This window comes from Lichenostomus cassidix, chromosome 1Aa (genome assembly GCF_008360975.1).
Source record: "Lichenostomus cassidix isolate B80296 chromosome 1Aa, HeHo_3.0, whole genome shotgun sequence".
In the NCBI taxonomy this organism is placed as follows: Eukaryota; Metazoa; Chordata; class Aves; order Passeriformes; family Meliphagidae; genus Lichenostomus; species Lichenostomus cassidix.
The window spans coordinates 25,147,903-25,174,734 of NC_139480.1; the positions used below are offsets into that span (position 1 = coordinate 25,147,903).

A 26,832-nucleotide genomic window follows, 5' to 3' on the forward strand; every position below is an offset into this window, starting at 1 on the left:
CACATAACTCGCAGAATTATCTCATCCTGTTGTGAGATGCTCCTCCCAGGGGAGGAGCCAAGCATTCCCACCTGGGCTTTGAACTGCACAAGCAGCTGCTGTCTGTTGGATTCCCAGAGGACAAGAGCTACCACTGGACCTTCAGATGGAGGCTAGACCTTCTGGAGGATCACCACTTCAACTGAACTACTTCACTTGGATGGCTACCACCACCCTGACTAACAGGGTGTCAGGTTGTATCTGACTCTGTCAGTGTCTTTTCTTGTATTATTGCATTTATTTTTAATTTTCTTATTTAATTATAATTCTGGCTTGTGACCTCCCACTGGTTTGTTTTCAAATTAATACATATTTCATCCAAAACTAAATATTCCTATCACAGAAGGATGGGAATAACACAAATCCAACTCAAAAAAGTCAGTCAATCTCATATGCTTGAAAAAAATAAAGCCTATAAAACTTGTTTCAGCTGCAAAAACAGCTAGCTTGCCAACTTGGGTGAAGCTTTGTGTATTTATCAATTAGAATCTTGGCCAGCAAGTACTGATGTAACAGTGTTTCTAAGGGCAATATTTCCTTCTTGTTTAGAACACATGACTTAGTGATACAGAGCTACAAACATTGGTGAACATTATTTTGTGCAAATATTAGAAAGAGTAGACAGAGAAAGAGAAAATAACTAAAAATTATTAACATGAGGTTGTCTCCATTCTCTAAGTACTTTCTTTAGGCCAATTTGTAAGCACTCTTTTAAAAAAACAAATCACTTCCTCAGCCAAATGTAGATTCTAGGAGTCAGTGTCTGCTGTAGTCTTATACCATAATACATGCATTATGCTAGTATGCAATACTGAACTAAACGTACCACTTTAAATAAAAATGAAAAGATGGAAACAAAATGAAAGATACACCTCAGATACAAAACATAATAATAAAAATTATAACTTGATAATGAAAGAAGAATTTGGTACACCCCAATGAGGGTTAATCAGTCAACCATAAGTGGAAGTACAGGAACAGTGCTTACCGCAATCAGTCCTGTCCATTTCAGAACAGGACAGGTATAATACTGAGACCATCTTTGAAGCATATTCAACTGTTGTCCATAGCCTCATCACTCTGATGTTAAAAACATGTATGAAGTCTAGCTAAGTCTAGCCCTTCAAGGTAATAATTCAAATACATGGCAGTTAGAAACAAAAAGACATCTAATAATGTTATTATTATTTCTATAATAATAGGCAATTTCTATGTCATAGGCGTGCGTTTTAGCTAAAAAGCAAATAGAGCCAGCATATGTTACTTCTAATGCCTTTTAGACACAAAAAGTTCAACTATTCCATGGCAAGAAAGTGCTCCCCACATACAGACCTTACCATGAAAAGTGGGGCTGAAGAAGGTATTATGTTATTATCCTGGGTTAGTCAATGTAGTTACCATTACTCAACTATACACAACAGTTTGAATCACTAAGAAAATCTAAAATACTTCAATGCAAATGGAAATCAGCATTTCATCACAATCTCATTTAATAGAACACAATATCAATATTAGTTGATAGTAGAGCAAATTGTTTCAAATTGGAAAGCCACCTAAATTCTTGCCCTTAAATTAACTAACAGTGCACTTGTCTGTTATATTGGCTCCAGATCTTTTCAACCTTCTGTTGCAAGCTAAAAGGCAACAATGCCAGAATCTCACTATACATTCCTTTTACTACCTTACTAGGAAATAAGTAATGACAGAGAGTTAAAACATTTGCATTTCTTAATCTAGAAACCAAATATAAGAAACCATATAAAATCTATTGATACTTCATAGTTAATATTAAAATGGCATTTGAAGTGCCTTGTTTTAATGATTACATACAATATCTAAGAGATAGGGAAAATGGCCTTTTAAAAAGCTTGAATGTAATACCATAACCATCAATAAACAATTTTAAAAATAATTTTCTTTACTTGTGTGAAAGCAGGGTGTTTTTGTCAATGTCAGTAATAACATTTCTGCTTTGTAAGTCTCAAATTATGTCACATGAGATGGAATTTATCTGCCTTAACGTTTAATAGAGAAGTTAAAAGTCTACATTTGTGCCAGTCACCTTAGGTTGCTTTTATTGCCAGTGACAAGAAACAGGCATCTCGAAAGGAAGAATCAGCTCATCTAAAGACAGAAATATAGAGAGTTTATAGGAATCTTCCCCTGGAAGTCTCCACCTCTCTTCACTGACTAAAGAAGCCTATGGTGACCAGCTCAGATTTATACCACCTATATTTTTAGATGGCTAACATAATGGGAAATTAATCCCACTCTTGACACCCTTCTCAAATAGCATTTGGGAAAACTAAGCATAAAATGCAGAAAACTGCCAACAATTACCAACAAGTGCAAGAATCAAAATACACTGTCCCAGAAAAATTAAAAAAACAAGACCCTTTTGTGAAAACAGAAGGGAATCTGTAAATTTGAAATGTCATACAGCGTTTGATCTCCAAGCCAGGACAGACTCAGTCATTTCTAGAGGATTAAGAATATACAGGGAATATTTTCAGAATATGCTGACAAAGTAATATGCCTCTTCTCAGTATGAGTAAGCAGCAATTTTCAAAAGCTTGTAATTCAGTGCAATAAGGACAGACATTCAGAGGCATGGCAAAAGACACATCTTATAACCCATTAAAGCTTCCCTTTCAAATTCCAAGTCCTTGCTCAAAAGCAAAGAATAGGTCATGGACCTTTTTTTAGACCTTTTTTTAGACCTTTTTTTTTTCCATATTCAGGAATGATACTTACATCTCACAGAAACTTTGCAAAGACACTCAGACTGCAGCAAAACTGTGGGCAGAAAATGTCTGCTAAATTAATTGAAGTTAAAATTCAAGAAAGCTGACATTTGAAGAGAGTTCCTCTCTCCTAAGAATTTCAAAACACAAGGAAGCCCCTCAATCACACATTCACAGAAGACAGAAGGCTGTGTGGTGAAATCTCATGTACATTTGGCCAGTTTTTTCACATTTACATTGGCATCCTCTTGAATTATGGACCGTCCCAGAATGGCCATTTGCAAGTAACTGAAAACAAAACTCATAATGAAATTCTTAGGTCACTTTATAGGTCTCATTGACCTCTGAAAAAACTTCAGAAGACAGCTATTTCTACTGAGATTAATGGAACTCCCTGCAAGGCTTTGTTCATAGTTATGTCTCTTTTTTTTTCAAACAGAAAATGATACTAAAAATGTATCCTTCTCGCCATGAATCAAGTGAAAAAGATGCTATTTTTAAACATCTAAACCCCCTATCATGTGACTATTCACATCACGTGAATCCTGGTGGTAATTCAAAGCTAAAAGATAATTTCACAGACTTCAACGTGATTTTCATAGTTATAATCACAAGTCTTTAAATATAAGTTAACACATTTTAGAAAGCTTGCAAATTCTGCCATGTCTCATTTTAGCCAAAACTTAATTAAAATACTAAACTGAATAACTAAATACCTCAAAATAGAAAATTTTTTTAAAAAAAATTTAACATCATAAAGTAAAATAGCAGAACATTTCTGATTTTGCTTACCTATAGATATGCCCAAAATCATAGAGTAGCTGAGGTTGGAAGGGACCTCAGAAGCTCATCTAATCTAAACTCCTGATCAAGCAGGATCAGATGCAGTAGGCTGCTTGTTCCTTTGGGATTTGAGTATCTCCATGGATAGGGATTCTACAGCCTCTCTGTAGGCAAGCCTCTCCAGTGTCTGACCATCCTCAGTGGAAACATAATTTAATTTTCTGTATGAGCTTGTAACCACTGCCTCTCATCCTGATACCAGGCATCAATGAGAGAAGTCAAGCTCTGTGTTCTTTACACTCTCCCATCAGGTATTTACTGCGAGAATGAAATGTTACTCCGTATTTTACTGTTCAGGGGACAAGGATCTTGTGGCTAAATTAGTCCAACCACTAACCATTCGATATCACCCAAGCCACACATCATGTTTGGTGCTATACAAAATCAGGCCTGCATCTTCAGAATTCAGAAATTATGTATGTATATATGAATTATACAGTATCATGCTTACACTATAAATCACTATATGAGACCAGCTTATTTGCTAGCCACTTATGACCATTTACTGGTTTCAGAGACCTGAATTTTAACTTACAAAGGCCATAAAAGGCTGCACTATCACAGTATGAAATGCACAACAAAATGGTAGTTCCCCATTAGATAATAAGGGTGCCTCACACACATTTTTTAACTCTTGTAAATGGCAAAGCACTAAAAATATCTGTAAGGTCTGAGACTATAGCTCACCAAGGAATTTAAGCTGCAGAAACTAGCACAGCTGCCAAAGGAATCATGTGCTCCCCCATGCTTTTGGCTGCTAATTCGCACCCCCATCACCCTTTGTACCAGTGACAGCCCTTGGACAGCCATATGGGAGAAGGCTGGGATAAACCCAACTGACAACAAAACCATACAAATAATTGGCTATTTTCAGTCCGATCCATCCTCTAAATTCATTAACAGCTCCACGTGCTGAGTGAGGGAGAATGACAATATGGGGAGGAGAAAAGAAGCTGGCACTGCATCTTACACAGACGTGCCTGGTTAAAGTGCTCATTGGCTAAAGCCAAGCAGTCAACACAAGCTGCTCAGTAATACTGCATTCCTTGGGCATTGCTTTCAGAATGAGGTGGATTGGCCTCTGGAGATGCCTGCTTCTCTCCTGAGGGTAAGCAGAATCTAGAATCACTGAGATAACAGCTGCTTAGTTTCTATGTATCTAAATTAACCAATATCTAGACGAGTAAAAAATGGTAGAAAAACTCTTACAGCACTTCATTCCCATTAACAACTGTTGTCTGGAAAAATATAATTGTAGCATATCTTACCATCACACTAACATCAGCATGGTATGTATTTTCTGCATGGTCCAGAAATTTTTTCCTAAACCATATTTTACATCTATAAGCAATACGTTTCAGTGATGGGGTACTGTATTCCTCCCGCAGGGTGTATAAATTCACAGTAGAAACATAGCCACAGTTCAGTTATAAATTACTTACATTTCTTCAGAGTCACTTTGTCACTTTGCTGTGCTGTGTGAAGGGATGGTCTTCTCCCTTTTGCTCACACTGGTCCTCCTTCCAAAAGCGTTTGTCACCTCTATGGCAGATAAGGACAAAAGGTCCTTAACCTGCACTTGAAGTTATCTAAGGGTAAAAAAGGTGAAAGGAACACAGTAAGTGCAAACATCCATATTGTTCTTTATAGCAAGGTATTACAACCATCTCTTTAAAATGCGTTATCCTTACACATATGTACTGCACATCCAGGAAAAAAATCTCACATATTTCACATCTTTCTTTATTTGGATGAGACATGTGAAGTAGTCACTACTCCTAGAGCAGTCACCTGCTTCACTTCTAGATTCATAATGTCAAGATTTTATTACTTTGAAAAAGCAAGTTAAAAGATAATTTCACATTATTGATTATTTATTTTGTACCACAAAGACAGTGTGACTACTTTTGGCTGGATTCAAGCAGGCAATCATAATTTGCTGAACACAGGTTCACTGGAAACCATCATGGCAAGGCATTACAGATAAACATTCTAATTTGAATCTTCTGTTGAACAAAACAGCTCTCTATTGCACGACATCTTACTGCTCAGAAACTGAGACCTGGGGTTTATGATAGATAGGACTCATTGAAATTTCTTCATGAAAACTCAAAACTCACCCCTTCATCAGAGTCAAATGTATAAACTGAATGTTAAAAATTATTGAAAAATTAAGAAAGGACAAAGCCTAACATCATTTGCCACTGTATTAATCCCTATCTTGAAAAGAGTGCTCCCCTCTCTTGTCCAGCACAGAAACCAAAACAACAGAACTAATAAGCAAAGGTTCAGAGAAGAAAATATATATAACCAAAGGCTTAAAACAGTTTCCATATGAGGAAGAATTCAGTATACCACCACTATCCAGTCTGGAAAAAAACTGACTTTAGGAAGGGCATGATAGAAAACAACAAATGTCTGAAGAAGATGGAAAGACTGCACAGACATTATATGTTCTGTATCCTTTGAATTCAAGAACTGCCTAGTAAAAGCCAAGTTCAAAAGAAAAACAGGAGTTTCTTCTCCACAAATTGTGTGACAGAAATGAAAACTTCTTCCCAAGGATGCTGTTTATGCAAGGAGGTTTCATAAGTCAAGAGGAAGAGGGAGGTACCCTTGGAAAAGAGCCATCACTGGAGATACATGATGGCCTAAGTGAACCTTTGGTCTGAACCAGGATGACCAGTCCTATCTCCTTGTATATTCAGTTATGCCGTGCTAATTCAACAAATTTTATATCCAGTTTACACTGATTTATTCAACACTCAAGAACAAGAATTGGTACACAGGGAATCTGGTCTTAGCTGCATTTGAAGTACAGGCTAGTTCTTTTTGAATAGGAAAGTAAAATCCCATGGTTCTCTCCACTTTACTATATGCTTAATAAATTTGATTGATTTTTCCAAAACACTATCACCACTGGAAAAATAAAATAAAATCAAATGAGGTAGCAAAGTCTTACTGTAAAGCAGCAGTAGCCTTCCTCTCCCCGGCCTGCAGTCCCAAAGCAGCCAGGGCAGAGGGCTACAAAGCAAGGTTCTGCTTCTCAAGTTGTTCGCTGGTCTCATGGGTTTGAGTCTGTAACTTCATCCATGTGTTCATACTCAGTTCAACACTTATAGAAATGCAGGTCAGCATCTCCATATCCCAAGTTTCATCTCAAAGTAAACCTTAAAAATCATATACTCTGTATTCCAATATCTTCTCTTTTGCTTTAATCTCCTGGATACAGCAGTGTTTCTGATTTATTTTGGGTAAGTGCAGATCAATTAAAATTCCTTCAGGGAAGCCTTCTGAACCAGCAGAAAGTGAATGACTGTCATCAGGAACAAACACTTTTTGCTGTCATGGACTGGCATGTCACACTTTTGAGCAAAAACTATGTTAATTAATTCTATCCATACCTACCAGGTGTACCAAAGGAATACAACCAGTCCTTTCTGCTGTCTTACTAGACACAGATCTTTGTGTCTCTGAAGCAAGTATCCCTGTATGTAGAGTCATGCATTGGCACATTATATGAAGAAGCAGCCTGTACTAGCACAAAAAAACATCGCAGGACAGAAATAACTTTGTTCAGACATCAGTATGCAACCAAAATCCCTTTTGCAAGATGCATGAATTAATACTCTTACATTTCACCCAAAAAAGACATTTTCCAGTACATCTACACACATACCTATTCATTAACATTCTTTTTAGACCCTACAGTGAGCAATTTGAATAACTGACACTTTTTTGGTCAGTTTGAAATATTGGATCAAAGTATGTTTACTGTTCAATCTATTCCCTCTCTGAAAAAGAAGAGGCTGCTACAATGTTTGCTGTTCTATCTGCTTCTGCAGCTTAAATGGCCACACTGAGGATGAAAGGAAATTCACTGTACAGCATGCGAATGATCAAAGACTCATGTACCACTGGCCTATAGCAACATTTTAGGTTACCTCTCCCTCCTATTATTTGTCCAGCTTTTCTGTTTAGAACGTTAAGAGTAGGAATATAACCAGACAGCTCAAAAGGTATTCAAGGTCTGTTTGATATCCTTCACATCACTTTAATACTAACTATAAATAAGAACAAACTGTACCAAACAAGAACCAAATGTCTTAGCATTGATATATGAGCAAAGACAAGCTTCCTGAAAAATGGCAAAATTCAGAGACGTGGGTTCCAAGTATACTACAGCATGTAAAGTACTATTGCAGGATAAACTTATTGAAAACAATGTGATAGTAACAATAATAATTCAGAAGTATCATAACTACTACTTAAACCCTGAGAAAGAACCACAAGAGAACAGGTGGCTATCTACTGGTTGTCAAATAAAAGCCTTGATTTTCACTTTTTCCACATGTGGCTTCAAGTTACAATTAGCAAGTTGACAAAATCTTCCCATGAATATCATCTTGACTCTCTCAAATAAGTGCACATAAAGGGGGAAAAGTTGATACACAATTATCTCAGTTGCAAGCACTAGAAATCAACAATAATCCCAAAAAATAGCGTAAACTAATAATGCTTTCTTTTCAACCATTTGTTATACAATTTCACTTAAAGGTTAAATAGGCATTCATGCCTGCTTTAAAATTTTATTCCATATATCCCTTAATTCAATTATACCCCTGGTAGAAATCCACTTATATCAAATATACAAGGAGAAGTTTTTAAATGAAGAATTTCTTAGCTTATGTTTGTCTTATTTCTGAAACAGCGCAGTGATACAAGTAATCTGCAGTTTTAAAGACATGAATATATTTCAGAGTACACACATATTAATTTGGGATATTAAAAGTTACACTTGTGTACAAGCTTACACCATTCCCATAAGTAACCTGACACAAAGTAAAAGCTCACATCATAATGTGATCTTATTAGCATAACAGTTACAGGACTTTTTGGGTAATTCATAAATATAGAGCTGCACTACAATGCCATCCCAAATAAGTGCTGATAAAATAACTTATCTCTTGACTGTCTTGTATTTTTACAGTTTGCTACAGAAAAATGCATTAGAGAAAAAGTATTTGAGGACTATATAAGGAAGATACTTAATTCTTTTAGGATTAATATGATATAAAATTCCATTTTTGTACATAAACATCCTATTAATTTTACTTTCAACACCTATAGCCTATTCAGTGTAACTAAGTAAAAAGAGTACAGTAGAATTTGGCCTAATATCATAGCATATAAAATCAAGGACTGGATTGGAGTTTTGAGTTTGGTTTGGTTTAAGATTAAGCAATAGTTAACTTTCATTTGTAATTGTATAGACAATCTAATGTAGTATTACAATGCTGTGTCTTTAAGCATGTTTATCCAAAAGTGTTTACCCAGAAATCTCAAAGAACATAAACTCTCAAAAATAATTACTGCTTTGCTAATAAATGCCAAAAATATTGTTAAGAAAGATGTATTACAACACAGTGTCAAAAGACATAAATATATCTGTGCTAAAGTCCCTTCCAACTGATCTGAGGTATCATTGTCTGAATCTGAAAACATGACAATGAGTAAACAAGAGATCAACTATGACATAAATAGTTAAAGCAATAAAGATGTTATACTGCAAACTTCTCTAAATGTTGTGCTATTAAACTGAATGAAGCTGTTCGGTTTGTCTGCAATTTCAGAAACCTTATTATGTTATGTTAAAAAAAAACAATGCTTCAGAAAACATCAGAGTTGGCAGTACTTCCCTTTTTGTACATAATAAAAAGAGAGGCAGGACAAATTATCTATGTACAGGTAAAATGGTCTTTCTACTACTAGACCCCATGCATCAGTGCCATGAAGATAATCAATAATCCTCCTTGTGTTGTAATATCGATCTCCTGCAGGACCTGAAAACAAACGCTAAAATTTGTAATATTTTAAAATCTATTCCCCTCATCAGTTGTATACCAAATTCTTCAAATCTTCTGGATTTGGATCATCAGTAAGAGTTAGAGAAATATTCCTCATTTCTCTTGCAGACTTAGTCAATACTTATTTAAAATATAATGACCAGAAATACAACCTTAAACTGAATTGTAAGAGGAGAGAATGGCATGAAAACAAAAGAAATACCTATGTCTAAATAATTCCTTGCATGGCTACCTGTCTACCATGCCAAAGGAAATGCTATAGAAGAGACGGATGAGAGAAGACACAGGCTATATATGTCTACTAGGCAATTTACCAACAAAGACATAATGCTGGATTTGGGACAAACACATGTAATACTTGCTAAACTGTTGTAAAACCAAAATCCAAGCTTGGGAAGGTTAAATAGATAGTGGTAAATTTGTATCGTACTTCTTGTGGCAAATATGTCTGGCAATATTTTACTCCAGCAATCACCAGTGGGTAAAGTGCCACCTCCTTTCCCCCATATTCCTTCCAGCTCTATCTGTCCTTCTCTTTCTAACATTAGGCTGTCATTCAGCACAGGGGCATGCAGCAGGAGCTGAAGAAATGCTGAACAGTTCAGTGTGATTCCAGACATAGAGCATCAGACACAATTCAGCCCATCAGGGTTATGCAATCAATGCCAACATCAGTGTGATGGTAGCAGGAACTCAGGTTTGTTTTTTTAATCCACCTCATTGCTAACTAGTTTGGATCCCTATCACCTGAGAGAAGATTACTCAATAATGTCCAGTACTGTTACAGTGCTGCAGCACTTCTGTATGACTGGCAGGGGTAAAAGGTTTCTGGAAAAAGAAAGATGTGAGAAATTCTGCAAAATTTCATTTGGCTTTTTTTCCCTCTATTTCTCCTTTTTCTCTTTATTTTCTCTCCCACTCTCCTTTTTGCTGAAAATACTGTCCCCTAATGCAGCTCTGTGGGGAACACAACACGTGCACGAAGCCAGCAGGGACAGGAAGACAAGAGGCGAGCATTCAGTGACAGCCAGGATCCCTCCTTGTCACCTTGGGCAACGCCAGAATGCGGGATGGGCTTAGACAGAATGGAGTGAGAGTCAGGGATGCTGAAGCCAAAGGTACAAGGGCATGAGGTTGTAAAAGCAGACCATGGGTGATGAAATTTTGGAGACTGTAGCAGGCCAGACAATAGGAGCATATGTTTATTCGAGGGGATGATTTGCAATGTTATGCAAAAGAAGGTAGAGCTTAACTAAAAATGTGAAAATGTCTGTGCTTGATCTCATGGACCTGTTTGCATCTGGGTGCTGCAAATAGGATGACAACCTTGAAATATCTTTAAATTCAAGACTTCCCTTCTGAACTTTGGCAGACTGCGATGTAATTAAATGCTCATTTACACTGTGGAGTGTTCTAGGAGAGTTCAATTTATTTTATTGTCAACATTAAATTGTCATCATTGTCATATTGGCTGGTATATATTTCTCTCACAAAACAGTGCAAATCACTTTTTTGAATAACTGCTATTTGTATTGTCTACCTCATTTCACACATACAGAGCATGCAGTGGTCTGGAGGTAAAGGTAAAATTTCCAGAGAATGCAGCAGCATAGTGATTTAAACTGCTCTAGTCTGGAGCTGAAGAAGCCCTAACTTCCCTAACCTTCTTCTTCAGCTCCACCTGCAGACTGTCACTTCTCCCTTGTGCTGACTTTAAAATAGTCATGAAAAACAAGTGATCAACTTTTGACCAAAACATGGTCATCCCTGCTGTGGCAAGAGAGGAGTGAGGAGACAGAACCTGGATCAGGTGGGATCACACAATCGTGATGTGGCATGGCTCATTCTGCTGTGGAAGCTCAGCCTGTGTGTCTCAGGGTGTAGACTGATGAACATTTCTTGCAGTGGCAGAAGCAGGACCAGTACCACCTCACCCTTCCCTGCCCTGGCCACTGAGCTGCGTCAAGGCAAGCATGCATGCAGCTACATGGTCAGCCATACCAGGGAGCTAATCCAGATTAAAAGTAAACTGGCCAAATAAAAGCTGCTATCAAATTTATGGAGTACACCTTGCAGAACCACAAAACATTGTATGAACATTTTTAGATGTATAGCAATGAGAAAGAACCAAAAGATGCTTAAGCCAGTGCTACAGCTAAAGAAGCATTTACCACCCCATGATCTGATTAGCCTACAGAGTCCAGCAGTCAAAAGCTATCAGATATCACTGCAGCCTAGCAAGCACCCTCATCCCCAGCTGCCTCCCCCTCCACTCCTCTCCAGCCTTCAAAGACACACTACAAAGAAGTGCAAAGATCCTCACTGCAAATGAGATGGAAGTGCAGTCCTCGGGGCACAGGTGTAGGCTCTGTGACAAGGACAAGCTGCAGAAGGGCAGCAAGGACTACAGCATTAACACAGAGCAGCTGCTGGGTTTGATTTACATGTCTTAGAGCACTGGGGCCCATTATTAGAGTGGATGTACACCAGCCTGGCATGCTTTGGTTTATTATCATTACATGTGTACATAGGTATGGACACGCTTGTGTTTGATACCCTAAATAACCCACTGTTAGTATTTATATTACAAACTGAAAATTAATCAAAGCAAAAGTCTAGTTTTCGGTCTTAAGATTAAACAACTTTTTTAAATTTCCAAAAGGAAACCCTAAATTCTACTTTATATCCCTTTTCATTTTAATGATACTTGATTCTTACAATATAATTATTACCTTTTTTTTCCAAATGACATGGCTGCGCTGTATCTAATATAAAGTACCTAACTTACATATACATCATCTACATCGTTTAGAGCACACATAAAATAAAAGAATTGTGGTCCATTATTCCATTAGATTATTGTCCACTTTTTAATAGTTTTGTTTAATAGATACAGGAGGGCAATCATTAAATGAAACCTTAACATGAGCTATCAGTTTGTAAACAGAGCACCACATATGGTATGATGGAACTCACAGTTCAAGAAATTCTGGGGTTTATATTTAGTAATTTTACATTTTATTGTATACTAATTTTCCACACTATTTCAAACTAATAATTAAAAAAAACCTTAGAGAAAATGGAGGAAAATACCTTATCTGCATTTCACTTCCAATTCCACTTGGACAACAGTATTTCCTAAATGTAGCCTATTCACTGCTGGATATGTAATTACCTTCAGTTCATAGTCTAGACATTAATGCTTTCGTAGTATTTAAGACTCCTTGTAACATGCTTGCTGCTTTAAGTAAGCAAGGCTAAATCTTGACCAGATAAATTAGCAAAGAATGCAATAAAAGCTGCAATAAAAGAACTTTATCCTCCAAACCTTCAAGTTGCTGCTAAATGAGATTTCTTTGAAATGCAGATCAGTTGAACTAGATTAGTGAATTTTAGCTCCTGTCAACATCATAACAAAATACAAATACAATTGTTCACTGGCCTTATCTCCATGCTTCCATCTGCTGCCTTGTTATTTACTTTCCTTGATTTACTATGCAGATCTAAATAAGACACATCAAGGAGGGCTTACAACACAATGGCTTCTTAAGCTTTACATCAAGGTATTTGAAACTGAAGCCCTGAAAGGGCTGCCATCAAAGACATATCTCTAATGAACTTCCATATCAGAGAGGTTTGGTATTTAATACTGCTGTGAAAAGAAAAAGCTACAAATCAGAATGCCCTATGAAGGAAAATGTCTGCAAATCTTGATGAGATTAGCACCTACCAGAATTAATATCCCAATAAAAATGATATCTGGTTCACTGAAGAGTTAAAATTCCAACCTTTGCAAAAATAATGCCTAGTGTCAGAATGGGAAAACTCAGCTGACAAGGTTGAAAGGTCAGGGGGGTATTCTTTTTTCTCCACAAAATGTTCAAAAAGCATTTTTGCTGGTAGCTTGATTAAAACATTGTTGACAAACTAGCTATGGAATGAAATAATTAACAAGACGACAGCGCTACTGTGGTACTTTCTGCAACAGTGGAATTTTACAGTATCTTTAAAAAAATTAGCAGTAAATTCATGGCAAAATAACATAATCTAAAATGACAGCATGCAACATTTCTTCATCAATTTTACTATTTCCCTTTCTCCCCCACAGCAATCTACAGCAGTGCAGGATAAAATCTTCTGTCAGTTTGCTTAAAAAAAACAATCCTTAAGTGCCATTTCTATTACATGCCACAGCCCTACTTGTGAAGTGCAATAAACAAAGAAGTTTCCTCCTCATGATTTAAGCTCCCTCTATGTACCTGATAAATTAAACAAATATAAACATCTTATAAGTTTCCAAAGCCCAGGCATAATCTAGTGCAATAAACCCTCAGTTCTAGCAGTGTGCTGCCATTTGACAGGAATTTTTTTGCTGGGCACTGAAGTACATAAACAAATGATACTTTTCTTTCTTAAGAAAGCATTTCAATCATTTATGTTCTTCTATAGAAAGGGAAGATCCCACAAGCGTGTTCTGTACTGTGGATCAATCAGCTCCAAACCGAAGTAGACATGTTGTATGCTCCAGTGCCCGGAAATCATGCTGCAGGCTCACCAGATGATGAAAACAGAGGTATGCAGTGTAGGGGAGCCCCACATGGCACCCGCTGGCTTCTGGGCATGTCAAACTTCACAACTACCCTACAGTCAATGACAGCAAACACCTTCCCTTTACTTCTTGCCTCCAAACATGTACTTGTCTTTCTACCCTCCTTCCAAATTGCAGGCAGTCTTCCAGAAACAAAGCCCCCAAACAGAAGCAGCATCCCATGGCTATACTGCAGAAATCACAGTTGTCTTCTTGCTGTATTTCATTTCGTACGGGGTATGTTCCAGGCGTACTTATGGCCAAGAGAGACCACTACTTCTCCTTGTTTAATGAAATGACAAAACAACAGATTTGCATATGTAGAAGCAGGTGCTGTAACAGGTTTGACGACTCTTGACCTAAAGCATGTAAAATGATTTATCAGCAACAGCTGTCCCTAAGGTATTTGGGCTCTGACGGACAGTCAAAACTTCACCATCTGCACCACCGTGTGTTAAAAATGACAATCTGAATTAAAAGCTGGTCAACAAATCTCATATAACTAATGCCTTCCATATCCTCATCCATATGTTGAATTCCCAAGACACACAACACTTGGATTATCTATTATAAATATCAGTCTTTAAATAAAATAAGACAATCTAGGAAGATGTGAAAAGTAAGTTTGTGGTTGTTGCTTCTTATTCACAAAACACCTACTCAAATAATACTTTGAAAGTACATGTTTGAAATGGTTCTACAATTTCATATCATGATATAAACATATATACTTTCAAAATATCATTCTATCTCTTATCAGAATTAAAAAATAGCTATAGGTATCTAGTAGCCTAATTTGAGAGTTGATAGTGGCTTTTTTGAATACCTTGACAAAAAACCTGATTGACAGAAAAACATCTCATAGCATCTGTGTGTTCTCTACACAATGAAGATATCCCAGGATAGTGAGGTTTGCAGTTTATGTTCTGATTTTTCCATGTGAAGGGGAAATGCATTTTTTCCCCCAAACCAGAGGAAGGAACCTGAGAGTCTGAATATGACCCTTTGGTGAACACAGTGACTTGTTCTGGAGCTATGCTAGCAGAAGGCAGCACCATATGCCCCGAGCCCCAACTTGGATGCTCTTTCTACAGCCTAATGTGCTTGTCAAAAGATGTTAAAATCACAGATTTACTTTCTCTGGATATATTTTATTATTGTACAAAGCAAAAAGAAACACAAATACAATGTATTATGACTTATACAGTCTCACATCCAAAATTTACTTCCATCAGTTAAAACTGCAAGATCTCTTACTGGTAAACAGTTTCTGATGTGCTTAACATTACAACAATCTTTTGTCTGACAGCAATCACAGCTATTGTAACTCTTATTGATTACAAACTAACTACATTCTAAATTTCAGTGTTAATAATTTTCCTTTTCATACAAACCTGGAAAAATACTACTTGTTACCTGGAAATTAATGAAGATCACCAAACTTTGTTCCACTGAATTTCACTAACCTTTTAATTATTTATTTTTAAAGACTCAGAAAACCAGAGATCTTACCAATGTAATATAGGCAGGAGAATTACTAAAATAAGAAAAAACAAATCCATGGAGTACATACGGGAAGCAAATCTAAAGTAATAAAAAATATGCTTCACAGAATTACTAAACATAATTTTAAATGTGGTGGTACACATAAATTCATTTAGTTCATATTTTGGTCTTGAGTTTTTAGAAGAAACAAGCAATTTTAAAAATACATACATATATATATATATGTATATATATGCACATACATATATTTGCAGGCATTGCTGAAAGACAGAAGGTACTTTTTTCTCAAGTAAATAACAGAATTATCTTCCAGAATTTTGTAAGATTTAAATACCTTTCAGTTACAATTTCTTCCAAAAACAATGAAGATTTGAAAAAAAAAAAGAAGTACGATTTATTTACTTGCTAGGTTGTAACTGTCTGTGGAGAGATACAGTGATCCCCTCAAGAGCATAAATATTTAGACAAATTTTAAAATGTGTATTATATACTTGACAGAAGGTATTTACATGACAGCCCAGAGCTTAAGCAATCTGATAAGAAATACTTCCCCATAAAACAAAGTCACGGTAGAAAAAAAGTGCAGCTCAGCCACATAAAGAGGCTTGAGATTAAAAACATAAGCATTTAGAAAGAGATTAGCCATATAAGTGTTTGCGTCAAAATTGCGATAACCTTCATCCTACTTCCCAATTCACTGGATCCTATGTATGAGTTTATGAAAATAGAAGATGAGCAGCACTCGGCATTTACTCTGCATCTTCTTTTACTAAGCTGTTTAATTGCCTGCTCGTTATCTGCTGCCCTCTGCTCCCAGCAGTGCCGCAGCCCAGGCAGGCAGAGCCCCAGCCTGGCAGGGATGCCTGTCTCACCCAGATGCCATGGGCAAGGGCAGGGGCTGGGGTGGCAAACCTCCCCTCCCTCTGGCAGGAAGCTGCAAGCCCAGCTCCCTGAACTACACCAGCAAGGTGATGTCCAAGAGAGACAGAGATTGGTAAAAGGTGGAAAAAGGCCTTGCAGACCTTGTTGGTGAGGGCAGATTCCTGCCATCTCCCTGAAACACTGCACAGGTCCCCCCAACACAGCTGCTGTGGAAGCTGAGAGCTCATTTATCACTTCATGACCTACTGTACTTTATCTTGGTGGTATTAAACAAAGTACATATTTTGAGACCAGATTATTTTGTCACTGAGTTTGGCAGTAACATGCACATTCATCAAGGACAATTCTAAATCACCACCATGACTCAGGAGAGTTCTCCACCCTTTCATAAAGACCATGAAGAGTGAGACTTGGGACCTCAATGCGGCCAAAACAAACTGCAAACACGTGAGAAACACGTACAGAAAAATCTGGTAAATAAACTTACAGGAATAATCTCCCACTGCATTTTTCAAATACAAAATTTTCTGCCTCTTCTAAAAGGCAGATGAGCTTTGGAAGCCACACTGAGCTGGCTCAATGCAGCCATTGGGCACTTCATAATCGTGATTTGCTGCCACCAAGAAGTAACTTAACAGAAAAAAGGTGTGAAAGGTTTGTAAGAATATAAGTTTCAAAAAGCTATCATGTGAGCATGGAGGACCTTTTACACTCTTGCCAGGGAGAACAAGTAGCTCAGGAAAACTGTATCAATTAAAAGAAGATGCAAAAGCAAAGACCAAAACGACTAATGAGCAAACCCAGTCAAACACTGCATTGGAAATGTGTGGTCAAATAATTTAGCATTTTTACTTGCTTTCATGCAATATTAAAATCAGGTTCATCCTACCTAACTTTAAGACATCTACACTGGATAAAATTTCTGCCTAACACAGTGCTCCTAGCAGAGCCTGTGGCTTTGCTCTGTATGGGAAGCCAGGGAGAGGGGCTCTTCCAGCTCAGGAGCATTAGTGAAGCACCTGATGTTTGAATGGACGAATTCAGCCACTGTTAGGATGAATCACAAGAGAGAGTGGACTGTGAGTTATTTGGAAGAGAAGAGGAATTGCTGGATACTTTTCTAAACATAATGCAACTTGAGTTTGAAAAAAATTCAACTTTAATTAACAGAAAAAGATTCTTGAATTGCAGATTGTACATCAAATTTTATGGTGGGTATCTCCACAGAGGAACATAGTTTTATTTTTTCCCTTCTGTTTCAGACTGTTCAAGTGTCTATTATTGAATTCTGTGAACTTAAAGGCATTTGCTAAGTTAGTTCAGAGACAGAACCAAATATTTTGCTATATTGAGCTATAACTTTCAATGTTTGAATAAATTAAAAGCTAGGAAATGAGGGTGAAAAAATGGTGAGGATATTTTTTTTTAAAGCCCCAAAACAAAAACCAAAATCCCAGCACATATGGACATCATGTATTTGTGGACTACAACAAACGTAACACTTGTCAAAGAAATTACTTCTTATTCTACTCTCCTCTCAAAATATAAAGCAATCTTAATATTGAAAACTGTTGCCTTTTGTAAAAACATGTGTGTCTTATGATGTACACAGAATTTTTTTTCCCCACAGACTTATTGATTTAATATATTAAGTAGCTCACAGAGGTAATCTTTATGTTTGCAGCACATAAAATATTGATTATTAATATTTTGCAATAAAAAAGGTGACAACTAGTAAGTTTTTAGATACAATCTCTCCACTAAAGTCTATTCTCTTTTTGTTTACAAACAACAATTCTCTTTTAAAATATAAAAGTGGAATCTTAAAAAGTGGACAAATACAATTACAAATGTTCTTTATTTGCAATTAAATTCCAAGGTTGCAGAATACTGTATCTGTCCCAATTTTACAGAACTGCTTAAGGCATCTGCCAACCAAGTTTCAAGAGGATTAGCTGTAATGAAAATGCAATATATGTAAATACAACCACGTATTTAAATGTCAAATATTTCAAACACAATAGAAAAATTACAAATTCAAAGTTATCTTTTCAAACATAATTCTATCAACTCCTTTCATGAAAGATAAAAACTTGGAAACAGTATTTTTATACTGTACAAAACACACAATGTGGCAGCATATTAACTTAGCCTTCTTAATGTATCTCATTATTGAACTGAATGTGTTTTCTTTATGAACGCACAATATGCCCCATCTTTAACACCAATTTCACATACTTCAGATTCACCTTGTAGATTCAGAAGAATCTTGCTCCTTGTGCTAAAGCCAACAAAAGTAAGGTAGTGTATGAACTTTAAAAAGCACTTTTCTTTTGTGCTCTTTGGGTATCTTGTTTACTTGACATGATGTACAATATCAGCACAGGAGAAATAATACAATTACACCAGAAAACAAAATCATGCAGCTAAAACTCTCCTGACTTCAGACACATTTTTCTCATCTCTGGATGTGGTACAACCTTGCTGTGAACTATTAGCTTTCCAGTGCTCAGAGACAGACGGTTTCATACTGCTCAACAGAGATTACTGCTGTCTATCTAAATAGGGCTTACAGTGGCATCAGCATATTTTATTAACTCAGAGCCATAAATCCTATTCTTATGTGCTTTCAAAGACCAATACTCCTAGGGTCAGTTAAATTTACAACAGAGTGGCAACTACAAGAAAGAAGCTTCAAAGTAAGGATATGCTGCTTTCCCCTTGGAAATTCTAATATCTACAGAAAGTTTAATAAACAATACTTCATCATTGAGCCTGAACAACAGTTTTCCAAGCAGATTTTTAGCTCAACGCAACATTACACAGGACCCCAATATACTTTATAATGCCTCACAACAGGGGCTTTCCTCATGTTTCAAAATTCTCCATTCTTGGCATGATGAGCAGATCTTAAATTCTGCTCTTCTGTGAAGCTTTATTTATAAACATAGCCTGTTATTAAGGTTCTAACATGTGGGAATTTGATTTTAAAGTAATAAACTAATTTTAATCATGATCTTCTTGAATGGCAGACTGTTTACTATTTTATCTTTTCTTGTAGAACAATAAACTAGAACTTCACTCTCAAGTAACAATGTAACAATTCAACGCTATCACAGCTATGAAAAGAAAAACTGAGTTTTGAAACTATTTAATTCTCTCCTATCAGAATTGCAGTCTTGTACTGATTGCAGAATCTACTTAATTTAGCATTTTGTAACAGGAAAAGTAAAGATACTACAAAAAGTAAAGTGTCAGAAGTAAACATTTTGAACAACTTATCCACCTAAAAAACCACCAAAACTCCTGCTGCTCCTTTTTAGAAAAATAGCTTGGCATTTAAAGAAAAAACGAGAGCATGTGTGTGACTTTACAGCAGATAGAAATAAATCCTTCCTAAATGTGGAAAGCACAAAGTCTTCTTTTGATAGTCTATGAATAGTATTTAAGGAAATGCTTAAAACATTTAGCAAATACTTTGACAATTTAGCAACCTCACCAATATAGTTGCTTAGACACCATGGTGATGTGCATCATATACAGACTTTTGGAAACACTTCATCAACACAAGCATGCAATTTTAGCATATAGAGAGGAACAGTGTGCAATTATACTGCATGTAACGAGGTAGGTGTTGCAGGATTACATGGTGTATCACCAGGAAATTGTGGTTTGTTTGTACTTAGAAGAGGTGGGGAAGAAACAGAGAACAATAAAAGCAAGAAAAGAGCATTTTACTGAGACATCATGTATCCCATATGACTGTTTCTGGATTTACCAAATAGATTGACTTACAGTTGTATGTACTCTGCTCTTATGCTAGCTTTCAGCCTGTATTAGAGCAAACTGCTAAAAATGCAGGGGGATACATAAAACTATTTAGTGCTGTGACCAAAGGCTACTGCAAACCAAAGCACGCAACACTGGGAACTCCTAAATAATTTTAATGAGCTTTTGGAAGAAAGGTCTTGCACTTCCTGAAAGTAAAAGACCAGGAGTTTAAGCAGAGTGATGGCACTTTGGCAGGTATTTGGAGAACTAAGCACCACTTGATTCTGCTGATAAATTGCAAGCAAGACTCACAGGAGGACATTAATTAAAGGCACCCTTTATGTCATGGAGGGCAAAGATGCCAAGGGAGAACAGATGGGGACAAAAAAATTGCGATAGCAGTAGAACCATGTTTCACTAGTGATATTCAGAGGGTTCCAGGATACTACATATGCCCAAATTAATGGTGACTAAGCATTTTGTCAACAACTTGAAAAACAGTTGTTCAAGCTTTCACTGCTTGAAAATAAGCTTTAGAAGGTTTTAAGAACACAGTATTTTTTTACACAGACTTTCCAACTCAAACATTGAATATAACAATTCTTCTTTAGGGAAAAGCGGCTTTTGAGAATGATTTATCAAGCTAAAAGCTTATGCTGCTAAGTGCATGACAAGATCCTCCAACAGACACCACATAATGTATATAGCCAAAGAGGCTGCAGGTCCAGATGCAGACACACATCCAGCTACTGATGCATGTCTCCTGGTTGCAAAACCAACTGCTCACTCAGTCCATTTTGATTCTCTCTACTCACAACAAAGAATAGGCCAATTTTTTACCCACAGCAAATATCCATAGTTCTTCAATAGTAGCATCTGTATTCTCCCCTTGACAGCTGAGTTAGTTCACTATTAAAGGAACTATCTGTGGTACCTGGAAGATGTGGATTCACCACAACATATAATGTCTAGAAAACTACAAGATATTGTTCTGAGCATAAGTATGTTTTCATGCAAATTAAGGCATTATTGAAATTTAAATGTCAATATGATGACATTAGTGATTCACACAAACTTACATGAAAATTTGAGAGAAATTTTGTCCAGAGGAAAGAGTCCAAGTTTATTCTTTCATTTCACCACAATACCAAAGGATCCGTCCAGTGACACAGCAGTCTTTCTTGTTTACCCTCTGAAATCCTGGAACTGCAAGAACCACCTGGAAGATGGCTCTGCAGCAGATCTCAGTGCACCAGCTCTGTGGCTGACTCCAGGTGCAATCCCATTGCAGCTGAAGTTTACCTCAGCCCAGTCCTTCACAACCCACATCCTTCCCAGCCTGCTCCCTTCCATGTTTACTGGGCTACTGGCTGGACTGTTTCAGAGCAGCATGGATCAGCAGGAAATTAACATCACAAATACAGCCATAAAAATTAAAGCATATTTATCAAATTAGCATGCTGAAACAGATTCAGAGACATCTAAGTTTTTACTGAAAATTCATCTCAATCTCTGATTTCTCTTGTGTAATTTTTCATTTCATTATTTTAAACCTACAGAAGTATCTCTGAGATCCTCCCTCAGATGATTCTTCCTTTTTCTTTCCTAGTTCCAGTCCTTCAAATGTTGCCCCGCCTTTTGTATCTCCTTCAGAAAGAAGGGCAGCTTTCACATGGTACAAGTCACAGCTCTCCTGCCTTCATTCCTTCTGTTCATATTCTTTATTATTATGTTTAACAGAAAGAAGGAACACTACAAGTTCCTACGGAACAAAGAGATTTGCAACAAAAATAGAAAACTGAGATGGCATTAAGGCACTGGAGTTTATAGGTAGCTGCAGGAGACAAGAGCACAAGAACACCTGGGAAAAAGTGAGGTATGATATTTAATGCCAAGGGAGTACTCTCTCAAAATCTTAACATTTCTCCCTTTTGGTGTCCACAGTACTCAGCACTCAGATCTTCTACTGTGTCAAGAAGCTCTACACGGATACAAGGGATTTCATTATAAGCCAAAAAGATCTAAAAATATGCCATTTCTCTTGTAAGAATTTTTTTTTTACTAGCTTATAACTTTTCCATTTAGACCAACAATAATTGTGCTACTGGGAATCATTGGGTATTGCCAGTTCTCAAAATGTTACTACAAATGTTTTTTATAGCAGCTTTCATACATTACATGTAACTCTAACAGAACTTCATGCCTTAGAAAAAGAAATATGTGTATTTCATATCTGAGATGGAATCAGTTTCAAAAATACATATCTGAAGTCTTCAACCTACGGACAAGGTTTTTAAAAATATCAAAAATAATGAACACTTTGTACATTCTGATGCCTCTGAATTTTACATGAGTTCCTAAAAGCGTGTGATAATACTGTTTGAAATGACTGAATTAATTTCACCGTCCTGTTCTGATTCTGAAAGGTGACACTTGTAACATTCTTTAAATAACTGGGACCGAGACAGAGATGACAGTGGTGATTTTTCATAGAAAAGAGAACCCAACTTTGTTACAAGGCATAAGGAATGAAGAAAAAAGCCAAGCAAGAGCTGGAAATAAGGCAAAGGTTTTGCAAGTCCATACCAAGCTGGAAGGGCTATTCTCCGTGCTAATGCATCCGAGACCTGAGTTTACCATGTAGGATGATTACAGAGCTGGCCTCAAATCAAAAACCATGGCTGCATAGTTAAGAATTTTAACAGGGTTTGACTTGTATTCTATAGTGAGTTTTAGGAATGTTACACAAATTTGTCAGTCTCAAGAGTACTGTAACAACTAGAAATTCCTTATGAATGAATGAATGTTAAAGACCTTTGCAGAGAAGGAAGGTGCTAACATAAAAGCACAGCAGAAGTGGAAAAGGTAAGCACTTCTTGTCAGAGTCCCATCTTATCCCTCTCACCACCTCCCTTCTCCGTAGGTGTTCATTTCATCGCCAGTGCCGAGGGATAAAAGAAAGCAGGAACTTTGATGGCATTTCCCAGAGCTGCTCACATTCACGAAGTCCCAGTGCCCTGGATGGGAAGGCAACACCTGAGAAACAACCTGCTATGAACATGGAATTCCCACCTGAAACACTGCTTCAGAAATTTAAGTATGAGGGATGAAAAAGCTGGAGAAGCACACAAATGCTCAGTTTAAACTAGAATTCTGCTTCTTTTTTTTTTCACCGCATTTTATATCCACCTGAAGCATGGTGTTAATGTCCATCTGAATATACCTATTTTAATAATAAGCATATTCAGTGTTGAGACCAAGTTCGATGGGAGTGAAATGGACACACTTATCATAACTACTCAGAGAAAGTTGTGCATGGAGGCAATACCAGGAAAGCCTGGGGACAACAGGACAGAAACAGCCTCTTACAGGGAACAAATTACTAAGACAGAGGCAGATACACCTAAAAATACCATACACAGCTACCAAAAGAGCAGTTAATACATTCCTTGCCTTTGTAATGTAGATTTTGTATTATTTAAAAATAATTCTTGTGGCCACCAATGATTTTACAGTATATAGCAAATTACACTTAGGTTACTGTGATTTAACTGGTCTTGCTTAAGATAATTTTATAGGCATTTTTTAAAATGGCTAAATAGGCTCAGACCTTCTCCACTGGATAGAAAAACATACAAAATGTTTAATGAAACAGAGTAACTATATACTCCATTAAGCACATAAGATTTTAACTATATGCTATGTGATCAGGCTACTAAGTGGAACCATCTTGTCTATGCCTGCAAGTTAAAAGCTCCCATATTTCAATGTTCAATGATAACATTTCATCTATTTATTTATCTTCTTATGCCAGTCTCTCATACAAAACTGCATATAGTTTACAGTTCAGCAAACAGAATGTGTAATATACAAAATAAATCAACATTAAATTTCAAACAGAAGATGACCAGCAGATGACCAATTTGCCATCATAACAAGTGTATCAAGGCTGTACCTAACCTTAAGGATCAAGCTCTCAAGAAGAAAAAATGACATCTAAAATCATGGGTGTTTTGTTCCTTGAGGACATTCAGAGCAAATCTGGCAATGGTCCTATGCTGACACAAGAAACAAATCAGCTAAAAGGAGTGGCAATGACAAAAACCCCACAAGAGGCAGCAAATACCGTCTCTAAATAGCAGATCAAACTCAGCAGCTGAACAGAAGGCAGCAGAGGACAAACTGATTTGAGAATAAGAAATCATGAGGTCCAGAGATAGCTGTTGCTAATTATGTCAAGAGACAGAATATTTATTTTCTGTTGGAGGACTCCAGAAGTCTTTCTCCATTCATGTTAGATATTAACATTCTGTAAATTGGCTGAAATAGTCTGGTGTTGTTATTTTCAGTTCCCAAAGAAAGAAATAGTAGCCATTGTCCTTGGGCTCAATGCAAATGCAGTGCTATATAGAAAGGGGAGAGGAATGGGAAGGGAAGGACTGAGATTCTGCCACACTCTTTACAGCTGCCATCCTGTTTTCACAGGGGAGAGCAGTATTCATCAGGGGCTATGTACATTTTCTTTCTTCTCTTTGCTGCTGATGCTGACACACAGAGAGATTCCACAAGAAATGACAGCACTCTGTTAATTATCAAAGGACACCCTGGGCTGAAATTGTGCTGGTACATACCGTACCCTGCACCTTCCTGAGCTGCAGTGCTCTGCTCTACAAGTACAGCTTATGCTGCTTCTAGCCTTTGGAGTTTTTCAAAATAATTTTGAGAATGCTAAAGGTTACTTATTAGCCACTGGAATTTTTCAGGATGTGCAATACACAGGTATTTTCACACTCTAAGAAATGCTTTATGACTTGAGAGCAGAAGAATTTTTCTTTTGCAGGGCCAGTAGAATCTTCTTTCATGAAGCAAGTGAGAACACCAAGGGCTTTCCAGGAGGCAGTTTAATTCCCTCTGAACCACAGAGAAATACAGAACTTCAAAAAACCCAGAAGTAGATTAAAAAGGCAGGCAAAACCAGATGCAGAATATGGTAATTATTATATTAAAAATAAAATGTATAAATGATATATGTTTCGGTTGAATGATAGTCCACATTTACACTCACACTGTGAATGTCTCCAAGCCATAAAGCTTCTGCTATAAATTACCTAGCAGATGACCTCAGAGGTCTCCATGCAAACTGCAATGCCTTCGTGGTCTCAAACACCACAAAATGCCTGATGAAGATGTGAATACAGAATAACAGATTATGTTGAGTTGGAAGGTGTCGCTGTTGAGCCGCTAGCAGAGAGAAGAACCCAGTTCTCAGTGGCAAGAAGGAAAAGGCCTTTATTGTTTCGATTTCATCATATATATAGAGTTTTCAAAGGTCACCCAGATTGGTCAGTCAAAAACCTCCCCCTAGGCCTGACTGGCCAGGTCTGCACCGTCCAAGTCTTGGGACACTGTTTTTAATAACATCCAAACCTTATCTTTATTTATAAAACACAAAAGGATTTCTCATGGGAAAGACCTGTGCTAGCCACAGGAAGGGACCCATTAGGATTATTGAGTCCAACTCCTGGCTCTGCACAGGACAGCATCAAGAATCAATTTGTATGTCTGAGAGCATTGTCCAACACTTCTTGAACTCTGTCAGGCTTGGTGCTGTGACCATTCCCTGGGGAACTGTTCCAGTGCCCAACAACCATCTGCGTGAAAAACCTTTTCCTGATACCAGCCTAAACCTTCCACACACAGCTTCATGGCTTTCCCTCTGGTCCTGTCACTGGTCACCACAGAGAAGAGATCAGTCCTGCCATTCATTGCAAATCTTGATCAATCTCTATTCACTAAGAGGGCAGAAAACAGACAGAAACCTTTAATCCTTTCAGCAACAGTGTGGAGAGTTTATTAGCATGTGCCCATGCTAATAAACCGGAAGGGCCAAGACAGAGGCTCAAGTGCTGAATCTGTGAATACAAAAACATGGTACTCGCTTGTGCTGCCCTGATGTCAGGTATCTGAATGAGGAAACTTGCAGGTCCAAAGTTTAGGAGGAGAAACAGAGATTAAGATAAAATGTGGCCATAACTGTAGAAGTTTCCCTCTACACATATCCAGACTTAAAAAATGGGTATGGAAAACATAGACCTTCACTTACCCCAGACTTCTTGCACTTTTATGAAAAGGTGAAGCCACACACAGGCAGAAGGTTACAAGGCAGTCCCATGTAGCTGTGCATTGCTAGGTTTAAGTCAAACCAGCCACCAGACCAATATCTCAAAAAGCCTAATAAAGCTTTTGATTAACCTGGAAAAGGGCAGAAAACTGAGGCTTACTCCTTCAGTGAGCATGAGCAGATGAGTGACAGATGGGCTTTTACAGAGCTAAGGGAGAGCACACTGGAACTGGTAACAAACAAACACATTAAATGTCAAACATCCCTCTCTGGAATTTATAGGGACTGGTCTAACTGAAGTAAAGAGTGGTGTACTCACTTGTACTCACAAAACACTCACAAAGCTCTCAGAAGTCTTCAGCACCCACACAGTGACAGTGGAGTATTTTGGGAAAGTGGCAAAAGTCAAAAGACTGATCTGTCAGGCGTCACTGTCTGACTGGGCAAGGAACTGGAGGAGTATTGTCCTGT

At 37.3% G+C, this 26,832-nt stretch overlaps 1 protein-coding gene and 1 long non-coding RNA gene across 2 annotated transcripts in view; one reads left to right on the forward strand and one right to left on the reverse strand.

Moving 5' to 3' along the window:
- The window catches only part of FOXP2 (forkhead box P2), a 403,188-nt gene that overhangs the window by 339,632 nt on the left and 36,724 nt on the right, over positions 1–26,832 (reverse strand). Inside the window, exon 2 of the mRNA XM_085042895.1 lies at positions 5,069–5,215. The gene's annotated coding sequence lies outside the window, so the exon portion shown is untranslated. The remainder of the gene's footprint in view (positions 1–5,068; positions 5,216–26,832) is intronic.
- Positions 4,515–14,688, forward strand: LOC146443339 (uncharacterized). The gene is made up of 4 exons (XR_014846921.1): positions 4,515–4,734; positions 10,449–10,611; positions 13,943–14,066; positions 14,220–14,688. It is a non-coding gene; the product is annotated as an uncharacterized LOC146443339 (long non-coding RNA).